General features: G+C 38.0%; 1 protein-coding gene across 2 annotated transcripts in view; it reads right to left on the reverse strand.

Annotated features, from left to right (window-relative positions):
* CDH6 (cadherin 6) overlaps window positions 1–13,031 on the reverse strand; it is a 124,769-nt gene extending 111,738 nt beyond the window's left edge. For both annotated transcript variants that reach the window (XM_081054589.1, XM_081054590.1), the window contains exon 1: window positions 12,848–13,031. The gene's annotated coding sequence lies outside the window, so the exon portion shown is untranslated. The remainder of the gene's footprint in view (window positions 1–12,847) is intronic.
* Between the last annotated feature and the right edge of the window lie 5,354 nt (window positions 13,032–18,385).

An 18,385-nucleotide genomic window follows, 5' to 3' on the forward strand; every position in this document is an offset into this window, starting at 1 on the left:
AGTTTCTTAAGTGTATTCTCACAAATGTGTCCAAAGGAAATCAGATTACAAGAAAAGAAAAATTAGATGTAACATGAATCGTGTACAAGCCCTTATAATATAGTCCAGAATTTAAAAACAAGCACTCTCGACTTACTCTTTCACAAACATTTACTATCTTCTTGCCATTTGTCAAAAACAGTGCTGTCTATGTCTTAGTGGTAAAAGTAAGGCCCAGAGGCCTTGTTCTCTAGATGCTTCCAGTGTGATTGGTGAGAACTAGACAATAATGTAGAGACTTTTGGAACGGCATGTTTACAGTTGCACCGAGGCTAAGTAAAGTGTATCATAGGATGTTGCAGTGAGGAATCTAAGCTGAGAGAAGTATAGGTGAGTGGAAGTCAGGGAAAGCTTCCTGGGGAAAAGGATTCTTGACCTTTTTTCTGAAGATCCAGTAAGATTTGGCTAGGTGAAGATGAGTTGGGGCACCAGAGGTAAGCAACCAGGACCGCTGAATATTAATACGGGTTTTACTGTCAACACCTTAAACTCTAGAGATAGCAATGGTAGATCCTAATCTATTTCATGACTGAAAGACTCCTGACAGAATATCTATTGATTCACTGAATAAATTTCTAAAATGGCAGTTTCTAATAGTCATATTGAATATTAAATACATATAGGAACCAACCTGACCTCAAAGCATGGTAGTCTCTATGGCACCCATCACAATGTCTAGCACAAAAGTGTTTATTAAATGGTTATTGAATTGAAATCTTGTTACCTAAATTTCAGCTAGTCTTCTTGTGTAAAACTATTTCTTGCTAAACTGTATTTCTACTGATCTGTAGACATAAGGCTGTATGCTGTATTGCACTCATTGGGGAACCTGTAGGGGTTACGGAAAGAAACTCTGTGGAAATATTCTGGGCCATACAATCAAAAATAAAATTAGAATAAGCTTTTGATAGTGAAGAGGCATGTGGTGGTTCTTTTTAAGTCGGTGCAGGAGGTCAAAAGCCAAACCTGAAAATGAATAGAGACCCTACAAATCGTAATGTAACCTAAAACTAAAGGCTAATTTTATATTCATGGAAGATGTAAGTATGGGAAAACCAAATATAATCATCTCTGAATGTCGTATTTATTATATACAAAGATGGCACTATTGGCCCATTACTAATAGAGCATGCATTCTAATGATGCCATCTTCCTTCCCTTTGTTTTCAAATTCTGGCTTTGTGCTTAGGCAGTGCATTACTATCCAAAGATTATAAACAGATATCTACCTAATTGTCAACTAGTAAACTTGCAGTTTAATTTTGTACTCAGAAATCTTTAGTCCATTTGGGATTTACCTTCTATAGAGTATGAGGAAAGGATCTATTTTTCCCAGATTCTAAGTGTATATTTGTCTTGTCATCCATTGTCTCTCCAGCATTGGGCACAGGAGGCCCTCAATAAATGTTATAAGATGAATAAATTAATGAATGATGAATCTGAACCTTCATATTCTCTTGCCAGGTCCCCCTTGGGATCAACAGTAAGTGATTGCAAGACTGACTCAAATTAGAGTGAAGAGCCAGGCCTAAAGCTAAAAGGCGCTTGTGAGGCTGGTATTTGCTGCTTTGGGCTATTATTAATTGATCTAACTTGTTATGTGAATATATTGATCAATTTATTGAGGGATGAAAATGAAAGACGTATTTTCTCATTTTCTCTCTAATTATATTTTTGAGTCCTGAGAAATGTGTACATATTACATATATTGTGTATATATACCTTCCTACATCTTTGACATTTTTCTTTTTTTTTTTTTTTTTTTTTTTTTTTTTTGATTCCATATTGTACTTTATTTATTTTTTTTTTTTAATTAATTAATTTATTTATTAGTTTCAGGTGTACAAAACAAGGTAATACTTAGACGTTCATCATTTATATCCCTCATACTGTGAACCCCCCTCCCCCCATCCACTATCCCTCCGACCTCACACTGAACCATCACATTATATATATAAAATTATAGTTGGCATTCATTAATGTTTAGCTTCTGATGTACAATGCCATGATCAGGTATCCACAGTATCCCTGAGGTGGTCTCCCAAATAGGACGCATGTCCATCGGATACCCAACAAAATCTTTACAACATTATAGAATACCTTCCCCAAATTAATTTTCAAAAGAAAAACCCTGAGGCCATCTTGTGGTTCCAGCTGCTTCCAAATCCCTTCACCTTTCCCCTTATCCCCAACCCCCTCCCACACACCCATCTAACCACTCTCGGTTTTTTCTCTGCGTCTTTGACATTTTTCGATTTGACATACATTTGAATCTATTTATATATCCTTTGAATATATATGTATATATCTATACCTATATCTATCTATATAATATATATCTTATGCATAAAAGGCACAAGAGTTTAACAGTTAAAGAGCATGGGAAATCAGGATTGCCAGAATTTAATTTTAGCTCTGACAAGTACTAGCTGTGTGACTTTGGGCAAGTAGCTTAACTGGACTGTCCCCCAGTTTTGTGTTTAAAAGTGGGAAGGTTGATAGTATTTACATCAGAGCATTGTTGTAAACATTACATTCATGTAAAACACTTAGACTAGTGCCTGAAGTACTGTAAGTGCTCTGTAAGTGTTAGCTTTTATTATCCTGCTTAGTTTCCCCAGTAATCTTATTTTTGCTCAAGGAATGGATTCAAAATATCTTAAAAAGAATATATAGGAGTATTTGAATGAGGTGGAAAAAGTTACTCACTTGGCAAAAAAGGAATTGCTTTATTTGTCCTGAAAATATATAGTAACACACGTGGATACTAACACTGTAAAAAGATTAAAATATGTCGGAGAAAACAACGTTTTGTTTAGGTTTGAATTCTGAAAAATAAAATATATTGAAAGTGTAAACTCAGAGGCACATCCGGTTTCCAAACACAAATTAAGGATTAAAAAAAAATCAAAATGACTGACTTCTGCTAATCTGCTTAGGAAGGCATAAATTGTTAATCAGGCTCCAGGCACATTGTTTAATACCAAGTTTAATAAAAAGTCTGCCTGGAGGAAGAAGAGGTCTGGTGCCCACTTGTGAAAGCTGGGCCGCTCTATTTACATCCTTAGTCCTGATACCTCTCAGGACACCACTGATAAGGTGTCTTTTGAAATTGGCTCCTCTTAAAGGAGTCAGAATTACTAAAAATTACTAGCATGAGATAGAAAAGTTATATTTTGTCACTGGTAGGAATGAGCTTGATCAGGAAATAAATTGGAAAAATATTTACTGAAGAGAATCTTTTGCAACTTGTATGAGCACTTCACCCAGAGAGCGTTTATTGGGCCCTCACTACGTGCTTATATCTGCTAGTGACACCGTCACCTTAAAACTGTGAGCTTGAGATAGAGACGTGATATTTTAAAACCACTTTGTCCTTTCTCCCCAACCTGGATTTACCTATTTCATAAGGCATCTCGTATTTGTATCAGGTGGGTTTTTGCTGTTCAGGGAGTCAAATAAGGAATTGTCTACAAATCTTCCCATCATTTTTAGGAATGCTTGTCAATCAGGTAAAACCTAAATTATATGACAACCACACCATCTTCTAAGCAGTTGGAGACTCGTGGCTATTGCTTTGGACTGTTGAGTTTCACCTAAAACCCCAATTTCACTCCTTTCTTTAAAGTCTTTCTCCATAACATCATGGATGTTAGTGCATATATCTTAATTACAAAGCAGGCAAGTTTGGCTCTCATTTTCTGTGATTGGTTTCTCTAACCAGCCATGATGAAAAGATTGTCATACAGAGAGAAAAAAAAAGTAAGCCATTTAAACATTCATTTTAATTTAGTGACAAATTGGGAAGCAAACATATGCTCTATTAATGTTCAGAGTCTTCAGTGCCCAATTAATCCAGCACTGGATTTCAGTAATCTCTCCTCTCTCTGTCCACGACATAAAAATCTTTCATTACATCGCATTACACTTCGTTGCTTGAGAGCATTTTACTCTTATGTAGCTTTCAGCTTTATATTTTAAATACAGCAATTGCCCTAGTTAGCATTCTCTTTGGTGAGAAAGTAGTTATTCATATGATCTCTAGATATCTTGCAGTATCCTTCCCTCTGTTGTGGTCATCTCTTGAATTTTATTGTGTTTTGGAACACAAAGTACATATACATTTAAAGGGGGAAATTTTTAAGTAAAACAAACCACGGTGCCATTTGGAAAGAATTAAAAGCAAACTTGAGGCAGAAAAGCAAGTATCGTGACAGAAAATTTTCAAATATGAGACCTGTATTTGGCATGTCTGTACTTACTTCAAAGGCAGTTTACCTGCTGATAAACGTACTTTGAATGCAAAAATTGTTGCAGTGCTGATTCTTTCTGGACCTAGAGGTTTGGAACTACCTCCTCTTGCTGACACTAACCAGTATGTAACCCCTTCATTCTGCTGTCTTAAGACCTGACCCAAACATCCATTTTTTGATTAAAAGGAAGATATGAGTCAAAAAGAGTGAAACTGTGGCATTGATGTTTATCATAAGGCCTCCCTCCTAGAATTAACTCTTTATGAAACACTGACAAAATCCCAACTAGATACTTTTATTAAACAAGTCGTTTAATATGAGAATAATTGGGAGATACAGTAGCTCGACTTGGTTCAATTTAGGATTCGGCAATAGTACAACTGGCTTGGTGGCTTTTATCATTATGCATTGGTGATTACTTAGTCTGACCACACTATTTTGATCTGTGTTAAATTATACCTGTTTGCTAAGGAGAGCTTAGAATATTTTACTTGAATGTGAAATTGAGCCATTTCAAACGTTTTATAAAATGGATGATAGTAGATTAATGAAACTCTCTCTCTCTCTTTTTTTAATCCTGCAAAGGAGGTTTAAGCTTTGCAGCTAAAAATATGATAAGCTAATTTTCACGACCAAATCCTAGACAATATGCCAGAGGCACAATTGCTTTTTTAAGTAAAAATGCATACCTTAAAATAAAAATCAACATCTTAGAAAATTTATTTGTGTACAGTTATATATAGTTCATTTTTAGGGGAAAAAAGACAACCCTTTTACAACGTATATGGTTAAATTGAGCTGAATTTTCTTTAATTCATCAAATTAGATATACATAAATTTACAGCTTTTTGATTTTTACTGAATAATCTATGTAATCAAGAGGGCAAATGCATTGTTTATGACACATTCTGGCTATGAGCTTGGCAAAACACATTTTTAGAGGAACTGTCAAAAATTATATTAATATTCCAAACATTAGTATTAATCTCTGTAAGGTTTAATTAAAGGATCCAAAGATACCTTTTGATTGAATTATTTTAGTTTGTTGTTTTGGCTGTTTTAAATATCAGTATAATTCCCTTTTACTTTTTATTCATCCAAATAAGAAGGAAGAGAGCATGGTCAATCATTTTTCATCATAAAGTTATTCATTATCTAACCCAGTGGTCCTCAGACTTTTGGATTTCATGGAACATTAATAGTTTTTTTAGTTTGTTTTATTTTTTTGTTTTTAAACGAGAGAAGTTGACATTGGGTAGCCTGCCAGATTTCAATTTTGCCAAGGGAGAAAAAACAAACAAACAAACAAACAAAAAAAACAAATAAACCCCAACATAATCTATCCATACCCTTGCATGAAAGAATTGACATTTTAACTCCAAAGAAGTGGGAAGGTCAGTGTCTGAGTTCTTTAAATGGAATAAATTGAGAATTTTGAAAAACTTCATAGATTGTCATCATTTTTCATATCTAACCACTGACCAATAAACTTTTTATTTTTTTTCCCCCCAAAGAAGGACATTTGAGGTTGGCTAGCCTGGGGAATCACTGAGTTAGATAAAGCTCATTCAAAATTGCCAACAGGGCATTACAAATGAAACAGAAAACTACATTTTATCATGTGTTCCTCAGGTACTGGTCAACATTTCAAAAGACAATTTTAATTCATCTTTGCAACAGGAGCTTCACAAATGGGTACAAACACATGCAAAGACGTCTATATTTTTATTTTCTCCATATGTTTCCATGTGCACTCCTTCATAGCATATTTATAAATAATGATATTGTAGATTTAAATTTCCCCTTTAATTTGTAATGCCAGAATTTAGTGGAGATGGTAAAAAGCAGTAACACTCAACAACTGGAAGTTAGAAAAGAGAGAGAGAGAGATAAAAGAACAAAATCTATTCAGTATCTCCAGGGACAAGTTACTTTATCTCCCTGGTCATCAGTTATCTCAAATGTAAGCGATGGGTGTTGGATAAAGCCATCTCTAAGCTCCTTGCTGTGTCTCACATTTTCTGACCGTACTTCTAATTTTCAAACTATCCTTGAAGGCTGGATTAACTACATGACTTTTTGATTGGTGGCAATAGAAAGAATAGAGTTTAATGAAAATGGCTCGTTTTAATGTCAACCATATATAATATTACTGTATTAAGAAGATGTCTTCCTTCTTTCCTTTTGATGAGATTTTACTTTGTAAAGAAATCATTCAGAACAAATATTGAACTGTGATTGTAATGAAATAAAATTGTGGTTATAAAGTAAGGAAATAATTATTTTTACCCATCAGGTAGGGATGGAAATAAATACAATATTTCTCAACTCTACCCATGGTCCCCAATGCTGTGTACATAGTGAGTATGTCAATGCACTGGGAAAGAACAGATGCCCTCAGAGGGGGCTGTGAGCTTGGGATGGCCCTTCAATGAAATGAATGGCTGTCATTTTAAGCTACCTTCCTGAAGTACCCCCTCCAACATGAGGCTTTCTTTGAAGGGAGGAAAGATCATTTATTCTCATAAAAAGTGCCATTATTATGCTTCTACAAATGGCCCACACAATGCTTTTTACTACAATTATAAACTCTAACACATGCTTGCAAATGGTTTTCCCAAAAATGAATAACCTACAAACATTTTCCTCAGCCTTAAAATCTGCATTGCTCTGGTCAAAATAATCACATCATTCCCCATGCTTTCTGCTGCTCTGTATTTCTGAGAGAGAGAGTTACACTTTTGCTTCTAAGATATCACAGGTGTTAGTTAACAGCACGTTCATTAAGTGCTTGGCCCAAACAGAGATTCCCTGGAAAAAAGAGAATACAAGTATAACATTTTCCTTTTGATCTGTTGAATAATTATTACTATACAGAAAGCATTTAAAATATTAAAACAGTATGTGACATGTAGGAAAACTCAGTAAAAGTTAATTTATTATTATTTACTTTATAATTATAATCATTATTTGAGTATATAAATATTCTGAGCTTACTGGTCACTATTTCTTGTCTTGGTTAAATATACGTATATATTTTTCATATTTGTTATGGGGCAGGGTGAGGGGGTCGGAGGTGGGGTGGGCTGTCTTGCCCGTTCAGTCTTTCATTATGATATGTAATATATAGCCATATTTAAATGGTTGAGTTATATTTACTTGATATCCCTATGGTATACTTTAGGTTGCAAGTGTCAGAAGGACAGACAGTTTATCTTTTTAGGTTGTAGGACAATAAAGATAATAGAAGGACAATAGTCGATATTTTTCGAAGCACTAAGAAAACCTCTTTCTTTGTCTCATGAGAGTTCGGACCACTTTTTAAAAAACATACACCTCTGTTTATTTGTGGTCCATGCTTATCATTTTCTTCAGATGGTGATTTTGTTTTGAAAGGATAATTTTCAAATTGTCATTCCATGGTATAGAAGTATCGTGTTTATAAACATGTTAATGATGTGATTGTCTTTCTAAAGTTGTATTTAATAGTAGTGGCATTTATAAAGCAGAAAATGGACCCTGTGTAAAAATGACAAATTTGATTCTGCCTCTATTCTTATGGTTCCCTTTTCTATAAAAATTCAGTTTCTCATCTCTTTTCATTTTACTCGCTTGGATACCTCAATTTAACTTTTTCTGGCTGTTTTCTGTCCCTGTAACTTATTAGGTCTCCTGAACGTCTTTTGGGTGCTCTACCAATTTGGGAGATTATAGGAAGAGAAAAACACAGTGCTCTTTCAAGTGATAAAATATGAAAATCATCCTCTGTGATGGCTAGCTTTATAGTCCTTCACAAGTTATTCTCCTACAAGATGGCACTGCACATTGTAGGATAAGCTTGGACCCATGCTGCCCATTTATACTGCTCATCAAATTTAATAGTAGCGTGCTGGCTCTAATTAAACTCTTCCTGTTATAAATCTCAGCCAGTTGATCTGATTAGTAGAGGAAATGAGCATCCAACACGGTTAGTGTAAAGCTATTAAACAGATGAAACAAAGTAAAATAATTTCTAATAATCTGTGGGGGTGGGGGCACATCTCGGCAAATGTGTCTATTCCACATTTATGCATGTGTGTTCAGAGCATTCATTCTTCAGTAAGTTGTCTTTGTTGGAAGAGTTGAAAACTTCCTGGATAGTTTAGTCTGGAACAGCTAGCATACTGGCTGTATCTGGTTCCCTCTGACCCAAACATTTTGGCTTAAAGAGCTTCACTCCAGTTTACTTCTGTAGTAAATGAAGGCGCACCACCTTTTTGAAGGGTTATTTGTACTTTTCCCCTCTTACGTGATCTTCTTACTTTGTGAATTATGGGGTTACAAAGATTATATACATTTGTCTGTGTAGTTAATTAGGGAGAACCTGAAGTTGCTCATAGAACTGCTTTGAAAAAGGGAGCATTCCTAGGAATAGAAACTTTAAAAAATGTAGGCCAGTTCATCTTCACGGGAGGAAAGCTCAAAAATATTACTGTTTAGGTCCAGGAAAGTGCCTCAACCTCTCATCTGTCTTCAGAATAGAATAAAAATCCCAGGGAAGGAAAAGAAGGAAAAATAAAAAGTAAAAGAACGAAGAGAAAAAAATTAACCCAAGCTTACATTTCTATATTTCTTCTCTAATTTTGTTGGAACAGTGTCACAACTGGGTGCCCAGTGTGTGTGTTTTAATTTCCTTCTTTTAGCAATTTCCTTATTGGCATGATATTCTTGAGTCTTTTTACTAAGAATCATTATTCAGAAAAAAAATTCAAATGAGAGGTTTGATTATCTACATTTTCACTTTCTTGTGAAGCCAATAAGGTAAGCTCCGTAGATACTAGCTACGCTGAAACACTATTAAAAAATGCAATTCAGACTGAGTCACTGCTCGCTATTTTTATAAGTGAGACCCTAATTCTGATCGACCCCAAAGAATGGGTGCCATGACTAAGCAAGAAGCATAAGGCAACTGGCTTTTGCGGATGTTATCTCATTTGGAACACATTTGAAACTTTAGAACAGATTTTTAAATTAGAAGTTGAAACCTGCAGACTGTCAGCAGAAGAGGCTGATTCACTCCCATAGAACTTATCTTACTTTAAGTTACATAGTTTTTAAAGAAGTAGGTTACCTGAAATGTGTTGTGATACATCAAAGGGAGGAATAAAAGACACTCCCAGAATAAGGGTGACACATGCATCTAAACATCTTTTGGACTTTTAATGTATGCTTATTTGAATGGGGACTTCTTTAAATTGGAAGCGTGTAGTTCAGTAAAGCTTGTGAATTTTCATGGATCTCTGAAAGGTTACTGAAATTATTTTTCTGCAATTATTTCTTTAGTGGTAGGGGTGTTTCATGTGGAACTTTTCCAGTGATAGCTATTATGCTACTATTATTGGGTAAATTTGAATGAAAGTATTGTCTTGGCAAGATCAGAAATAAGGAAAATCTTATATTGATGGTGGTGAGTTCCTTATTAATTGGCCATTGTTTTTATTTGGAATCAGAATAGTTACCCAAAGTCTGAATAGTTAGCCAAAGTTACCCAGAAAACTGTGCAAATACTCTAGAGTTCCTTAAATTAGAGGATCTACACAAATGATAGCCTGTAATGATAGCCATAATAATGATTTTGACATTGCTTGACTGTCAAGACAGTACTTGGAAAATACTAACTTGTCTATGAAGCAAGAGCTGTTATGTGCTTATCATCTTAGATAACAAAATCCATGATGCAACCCACGACAGGGAGAAATGCATGGAGTGACCCACTAGAGGTCCCTTCCAACTAAAAAAAAAGTTTCTATAGTTCAAAAGAGTAAGTTGCCTTAATAAATTGGCATTCATGAGTGCAAAACAAGTAAGGGCCAGAAGGGGGGATCACAGGTTTTATTTCCTTAGGAGATGCATGGATTTATTCAGGATATTTGTCACATTTTATCTCTTTCTTTAATCCTTATGTGGGACAATCACTCAGCTCTAATTAGATATTCAGAACTTGTTGTTCCAACTTGATGCATTTGCAATAAGAAAGTGTCACTTGATGCCATGGAACTGTGGTTGTGCTTTCTAGAAATTTTAGCTGTTTCAAGTCTCTCAGAGCAGTGTTTTGCAAAACAGATTTTTTTTTCTTTTTCTTTTTCTTTTTCTTTTTTGGTAAAATGGAAGAGTGCCTCAGTAAGTTTCTACTTGCAAAGCTGATGGAAGTGGTGGGTGGAAGAGGTAAAGTACCTGTTTTATGATAGTAGGCAACGTGGTAGAAAATGATTTTGTTTCTATATATTATCTTTGCAGAGTTATCATTAAGAAATGTAATTGCAATAAATTGATATAAAAGCCAGATAGTAAAGGGACTAAAAGTCCCTATAGAGACACCATTCTGTCACTTATAATGGCAGCAAAAGATAATTGGAGACAAGTACAGTAGAACTAAACCATTGCCATTTTCCTTCAGAAATATGCTGCTGCCTCTCCTGTTTTTCTGTAGAAATTGGTTACTTCCTCTGCTTCGAGAGTATGCCATGAACCATCAAAATAGGGAGAAAAATATCTGCTTTTTTTTTTATTTTCCTCCAATACCTTTTTAATAATTCGAACACACCAGAGAGCAAAAGTGGGTGAGATACAATCCTGTGTGATTGTACTTTCCAGGAAATTGTTGGGTTGCTTTTAAGTTTCTGCGCTCTGTATTGAGAATCTGGCCTCTGGCCTAAACTTTGCCCTCCTCCTTATGATATAACGAAAACATCTGTTTGATCATGTCCCCTTCCTTCACACAACTTATTTTCCGGTTCTCTAAACTAGCAAATACAGAGCCATGCAAGTGCTATTACACAAAGGATGATGCTCAAGCTAAACTGGAAGATATTTTTTTTGCTCATAAAGTAGAATTGTAAAGGTTTTCCTTTTTAGGTAAAGGCGTCAGCAAGAAAGAAAATAAGTAATCCTTGGCCACCATTTATATAAGCATGAAGAGTTGTGTTACCTAGGTATATCCCTATATTCCAACACAGGGAGGAGTTTGCACCTCCTGGATAAGAAACACTCAGAAAGCCCATATTTTGTATGTGCACCCCACCAGAGCAGCCATACATGTACACACACCCGTCACTCCAGCAACATTCTGGCAGGAAAAACCTCTTCTTGCCCACCTTATGTGCTTCAATAAGTGAAAGTGAAGATTGCATGAGGCATGGGTCTGATATACCTCTTCAATTTCACTAACATTATTAAAATGTCTTTATAAAGAGAGGGAGGAAGGAGGGAGGAAGAGAGAGGGAGGGAGGGAGGGAGGGAGGGAGGGAGAGAGAGAGAGAGAGAGAGAGAGAGAGAGAGAGAGAGGTGGTGATTCCAGATGATTAAACTTCTTCATTCTTAAATGTCCTCAGCAGTTAACTCAGGTGAACAGACCCTTGCACTAACAGGGACCTGCATATAACTCCCCATAAAATATGGATTTTATTGCAGCAATGACAACCCTTCTCAGCACCATGCTGACCTCTCCAGCATCTCCCATCTCAAGTTCTCCGATAACTCTTGGCAGAAGAATATCTAACTACAGAAGTAATTCCAGCTCTGCAGCTGCTGCATGCAGTACACAACATTGCAACGTCCCCCTTTTTAAAATTCCGGATTTACGCATTGAGGGCTCCACTTTGCCTGCATCGGACACTTAACACCAGGCGCACTCGGTCTGCTCTTTAACCAGTCGGGGGAGGCGTTGTACCCCAGCTTTGTGCCTGGCCAGCCGTGAGAGCACGAGCGAGCTGCGTTTTCCACATGACTTTTCCCTGGACGGTCTGCTCCATTTTCGGAGTCCAGTGTTGGAATTTCCTTGCAATCTAAGCATTTCTGTCCTATGTGAGTCGGCAGGTGTTGCCCCGAACAAGCAAGCTAACAGTTTTCTTTAGCTCCTTCGCTGAGCCAAATCATCTCTTTATCTTAAGTTTTCCTTATCGGGAGCATTCAGGACTTTTCAAGGTACTCGATTTTCTGCTTTACTCCAAAGCCAAGAAACGTAACTCAGCCAAAGCGGTCCCCGCATAGACCCTCGTGATGTGGGCAGGTGGAAACAAATCAAGCCCCAAACAGCTCCGCGGGTCCTGCATGCACCAGCGCCCTTGGTAATTGACCAGCCAACTTTGAAAATGCCAGCGCTCCCCTGGCAGCCTCTGCTGGCGGAGAGAAAGGCAGCGGGTTCTCCCCGGCGGCCCCGTTACACATGCCCCCACCCAGCCCCACGGTGGATCGGTCTTACCAGAAGGCGGAGGAGCTGCGCACAGGCTCTCCGGGTAGCGGCGCCGGTCCCGGGCAGTGGCAGCAGTGCCGCCCGCGCAGCCAGACCCGCGTGCGGCCCCCACCCGGGCTCGCAAGCTCAGCATCCCTCCCAAGTGCTGCGTGCGGCACCCACCCAACCGGCGAGAGGTCTCTCGGTCTCTCTCTCTCTCTCTCTCTCTCTTTCTCTCTCTCAATGATTGGCTTCCATCAAAGCTACAGAATTAAAAGAAAAAAAAACCAAAACCCAGAAAAGGCGTGCACCACCCCCACCCCCACCGCCAAGAGCCCGAACCCACCTCTGCTCGCCTTCCCAAGCCCGGGGAAACCCTGCGCGACCCGCCCAGACTGCTCCTGCCTCTGCCGCGCTCGCGGGCTCTGCGGCTCTTGCTGCCGCGCGGCTGGAACTGCAGCTCCTGGGATGGGAAGGTTACGGGCTCGGGAGAGCTGGCTCTTGTGGGCACACACTGATTTGCAAGTGAATGAAGTGGGAGGGAGCAAAGAGAGGAGGACTTTGTTAGAGGCCCAGTGCCTGCCCCCACCCGCCCCCTCCCCTTGACAGAATGACTCCCTGTGTTTGAAGTCCTGAGCAATTCGCTCCCAGTAACACTCCCTCAGCTCTAGGCTTTCCTTTCTTTTCCTTTCTTATTTTTGGGGGGGTTAAGACATACTCAGAACTTATGTGGCTCTGTCATTGTCTCCTTCATGCTATCAAAATGTACCCCGTGCTGGCTATTAGCAGCAAGGGTCTCATGCTCTTTTTTTTTTTTTTTTTCCAACCGACCGAGCAATTACAGTTCCCAGGGACACAGTACCTCCTCAGCTGTCAGTTGGCCAGCTTGGCGTTACAGCCTGCGTAACATGCACACATATAAAACAAACCCGGTCTCAGGAGATAGCAGTACCAATGGCTTTTCTTTACAACATAAACAGGCGTTCTCGAGCCGCAAGCAGACCCAGATTCAGACGTGTCTTTCCTTCTCTCCAGCCAGGAGGACAGGTTTTCACATAGTCCTCCCATCTCTATTACTCTTTCAGAGTGAGTAACCCCAGGATGTTGTAGCATGAAGCCATGCTTCCCTGGCTTTGCAGGAACACGTGCGACCCATACCCTTCAGGCTCATCGTGACTTATGGCTGATTCCATCTTTCTAAGGGAGTTAATACTTAGCATACAGAAGACTTGGCAGAAGAGGGGTGTATAATGATATTCAAAGTCTGTGGAATGGTTTAAGATCTTTCAGAAAAGTTCCTTAGGTAGGATCACCTCCAAATTAAACTCTTTGGAATACATAGCCCTTTGAATAGCTCTATTTACAGTTACGAAAAAGTAATTTCTAATATTAGGGTACTAAGCTGCAAAAATTCTTCTGCATGTCAAAGTATTATTAAATGAGAGTGATGATTCTCTACATAGGACATGTAGACATGATGGAGTCAGGCACTGCTGGATTAGGAAAATTAAATCTAATTGCCATAGTGATCGCACCTGGGGTCAGCAGCATCCCAAGCCAGCTGTTTGTGTATACTGCAAGTTCAAGGGGAGATTTCCATTGCTTGGGGCTCAAAAACAAAATCCAGGCTACTTTGGCCTCTGAGAGGTTAAACGGGTTGGAGGTTGGTCTCCTTCCCAACTGAGTTCTTAACTAGAAAATCTTTTGTTTCTCCAATAGAAGTTCAGGCATTTAAATAAAGCCCAAATCAAAGTATTTCCTCTAGGCAGTCAGTGCTTCAAAGAAGTGTGCATGGGACGGTTTTAGCACAGATGTTCCACACATGGAAAATGGAAAGACTTTGAGTTTCTTTCTTGAAAAGACCTTTCTCTAATGAAGAATTGCCACCAACTTACAAAAAGAGGCTGAACATTTTGTCTTGCAGCTCTTCAAACTCTCGTGGAGAAAGGATAGGCAGAAGAAAGCTGCTTTTCATTCGTAGTCCATCCCTCAGATTATGAATTTCTTATACATTTAATTGGAAATACTGGCTCCTTATGTTTGTATAGTCCTTTACTGCTTACAAAGTACTTTCATAGACATTTTATTTAATTCTTCTTTCAACAAGTAGTATGATTCCCCCCCACCATTAGAACAGAGGAAACAGATTGATAAAGAGATGGCATTGGTTAAGAAAAACGCACAAGGCAATAAACGTGATGAGCAGCAGAAGAAGAAATATTACTGGTAAAACTGTGTGCAGGTGTGTGTGTGTGTGTGTGTAGATATAATTACAGAATTATAAGTATGCCAATAAAAATGTCACATTTCAGACTACCTTTTACAGAAAGATATGCAAATTGCTGATTTTTTGGTGTTTGAAGTGGGATAATAGTGAAGTTGATGTTCTACCCGTTGAAGCAGTTAATATCTCACAAAGGAAATCTCTAATTGTTTGCAATATACTATTCTTCAAACCCCATTAAGCCACATATCACAGGTGATTAAAACAACTACTTTTTGTTAAGAATGGATAAACAATCAAGTTGCTTCCTAACAGTTCAAATGGCAGCATTAAATTATATAAAGGATAGCACTTTTATATGAAGGAAAGAGTTTGTGTCTGATTTTTGAGGGTTTCTATTAACATTTACCACAATAATTATTAATTTTCATTGACACCACTGATGTACGTATTCAGAACTATGTTATTCTCACTTCAGAGAGAAAGAATGAGCATTGCTAAGGTTAAGTGGTTGTCTTATGTCATGTAAGTGCCACTCCAGTTCATCGTTTGGCACACCAAAACATAACTGGCAAGTAACGGAAGCTGGTTAGAGGTAGTTCCACCAAACAGGGGTCCTTGCTAGCATCAAAGAGGGTCTTCTCATGAACCTCAAGAGTGGAAATTCTGCAGGGCCTCCAGAATAGCCTGGAAACAGACACCGAGAAGCCACCATCACTCTGCCTGGAGTGCTATGTTCTTCTCCTAAACGGGATTCTGCTTCTGTTTTATTTCTCTTCGCACATGCTTCTTCTGTCCTTCTGTCCACAGGGCAGAGCAGCACCACCCACAGTTCCAGACCGTACCTGTTAGAAAGAGAGGGAGTTTCTCTCTCAGCAACATTGCCAATTTCTTGGAAAGCAGCTCTGATTGGTCAGGTGTTCTCCTGGACAGGTCAGCTGGGCCAGGGCTGGGGCAGGAGGCGATGACGCTGCAGGGTTACCTACACACTGGCTCCTCCAGGACCAAAAGGAGGGACAGCAGCTAGGGAGTGTCCTTGTGACCTGAGATGACATTTCAAAGAGTCTGCCCTTCTACAGACCCTCTTATTTTGCTCCAGCTTGAAGCACCTCTCCAGTTTTTTTGGCTACTTCATTATTTTATATGCTTCAGTAAAAATTACTTGTCGTTCTATCCTTTTACAGCTTTACAGCTTGCAAAGTTTCAATTTTTTTTTTAAGCTCCTTCATAGACCATTACTAGGGATATTAATTTTGATGAGGGATTTTTCAACTTTCACTAAATCTCTCTTCAGATGATTAAGAGGCTATCTTATCCTTATAATGGGAATGCATATAAATAAATAATTGCTAGTTCTCTGACTTTACTTTCAATAATATACATCTGTATGCAATGATTATCTGATAGAAAACATTTTCATGATCATCAACAGTTATTCTTGATTAGAATGAAAAAGTTCACTTTTAAAACCATGTGCCTAATTAAGAATCTTGGCGTTGATGGTTTTGATTCAACCAGTCCAAATCTTCCATCTAAAATTTACCCTAAATATGTTGCTGCCAGAAAAGGTACATGCATTACAATGCTTATTATGGAATCATCATCGATGTGCACACGTGGATAGATTTCACTGAGGAATAGATGCCTATTCTACACCTCTGTCCTGCATGTGTGTATATACGTGGGTGGGTGTGTGTGCGCTATTCACACACACACACACACACACACACCAGTGTTTAAGGTGGAAAAGAGGTTTAACCACTCTGGATATTATTGAACTGAAACAAAGGAGACAGGAAACCTCCATGGAATTCCCCTTTTGTGAGAGCCATGGATATCTCAATACAAGCTAAAATAAATTCACATAAACTTCATATGCTTATGCAGGTTTTGTGATCCTGGGAGAGTTCCCAATACTGTATTTAAAAATGGGTTAGATCTCAGGATGCATTAAGACATTTACCTCTTGGTCATTATATTTGACTCATCACAATAGGTAGATTAAAAAAGCCAGGAAATTTCCAAATGGGATAAACACAGCACCAAAAGAGTATTGACTTACACGGATTTTAGTACTCTGGAGTTTCAGGGTAGGTAGAGTGGACTTCAATTTTTGCTGAATTCTTGTTATATTTTATTCACTGCTTTATGGTGGCATTTAAATTTGATTGGATATATACAACTCAAGTTTGGTAGACTGTATTATGTCAATGAAAAGGCATATCCTGGCTTAGAAGAAATAGCCCAATAAGAGTGTATGCAACCTATCAGTATATTCTTTTAAATAGCTGGTATAGACCATAATAAAAAGAAAATTCTACACTTGCATTTAGAGAGGAAAATATGTCCCTTCTTCCACTAACTCTTCTCCAAATTATAGAGCGTTGGATGGGAAGAGTGGCAGGCTGGAGTGGAAAAGACAACATAATAGCATACGTTAAAAAATATTTCAGGATTTTATAGATTGTGAGAACCTAACAATTTAACAAATTTTGTCAAAAAGAAGACACAGAAGAAAAGAAAGACAAGAAGGAAAGGTTATTCTCTGTACAGGTATAAGTGTTCTTCCTAGAGACCAGGCCCCACCTAGAGCCATCTGTTCCTCTTTATATACTTTTTTCACTGCTCTTTTTGCCCTTTCTCTTGTGTTTCCACTGTTCTTTGTCAGATACCTATAGTACTTTAGCTAGACCTCATTGTTTTCATGTTCTTTTTTCATCTACTAGACTGTATATTCATTGAGTTATTGAAGGTAGAGAATTTATCTGTTTGGTCATCATTTTATCTCCTGGTGCTTTAAAAAAGTGCTTGGTGCTTTACATGTATAAATAAATAGAGATTCAGATAAACTATAATGGATTCAGTAGACCCAAAATGGAGACAGTTCATAGATATAAGATTGTGTTTATGAGCTAAAGGCAATAAGACTGGAAAAGAGAAGGTTCAAGTTGGCCATGAGCACTCTTCAGATATGTGAGGAACTGTCCTATGGAAGAAATTAAACTGGCTTTTAGTGTGATAGAAACTTCAATTAGTATGCGCTAGTGTAGCCACAGGAAAATAATGCATTTCCTTGATCCTAAGACACCTGTATTTTCATATTTTAACATCTCTGAAATTTTGATGCCTCTTATAATTGACATGATAAGAAAGTATCACGTCATGTTATAATTGGCAGTGTCTCCTTTCTTTGTGACACAAAGTAATTGTGCAACTTACGACCATTGGCTTCTTAGATCTGATGACTTGCAGATGGTAGATTTCAGTTCAACATCTGGAAGAATTTTCAAGCTATTAGTTCTCTTCAAGATGAAAGGTCCTGGCAGCTTCAGGATAGAGATGAGCCCCATCCCTGAAGACATTCAATTATGCACTGGATACACATTTGTTAGAAATGAACACAAGCATCAGATTTGGGATTGAATGATCTCTCACATCTTTGTCAAAACTAAGATTCTTGAATTTTGATCCAACCTTCTTATTTTTGTGGTTGAGAAGAAAAGGATCACACAGGTGTTAAGTGCTTTGTCCAAAGTCATACATCACATGAAAGGCCAACCCATGGACTATCCATGTCTCCCATTTCCCAATCTAAAGTTACATTCATTTACTATTTACTCCTGTTTTCTCTTCAGGCTTACAGTATAGAAAACGGGTACA

The sequence above is a fragment of the Rhinolophus hipposideros genome (genome assembly GCF_964194185.1).
Source record: "Rhinolophus hipposideros genome assembly, chromosome: 7".
Lineage (NCBI taxonomy): Eukaryota > Metazoa > Chordata > Mammalia > Chiroptera > Rhinolophidae > Rhinolophus > Rhinolophus hipposideros.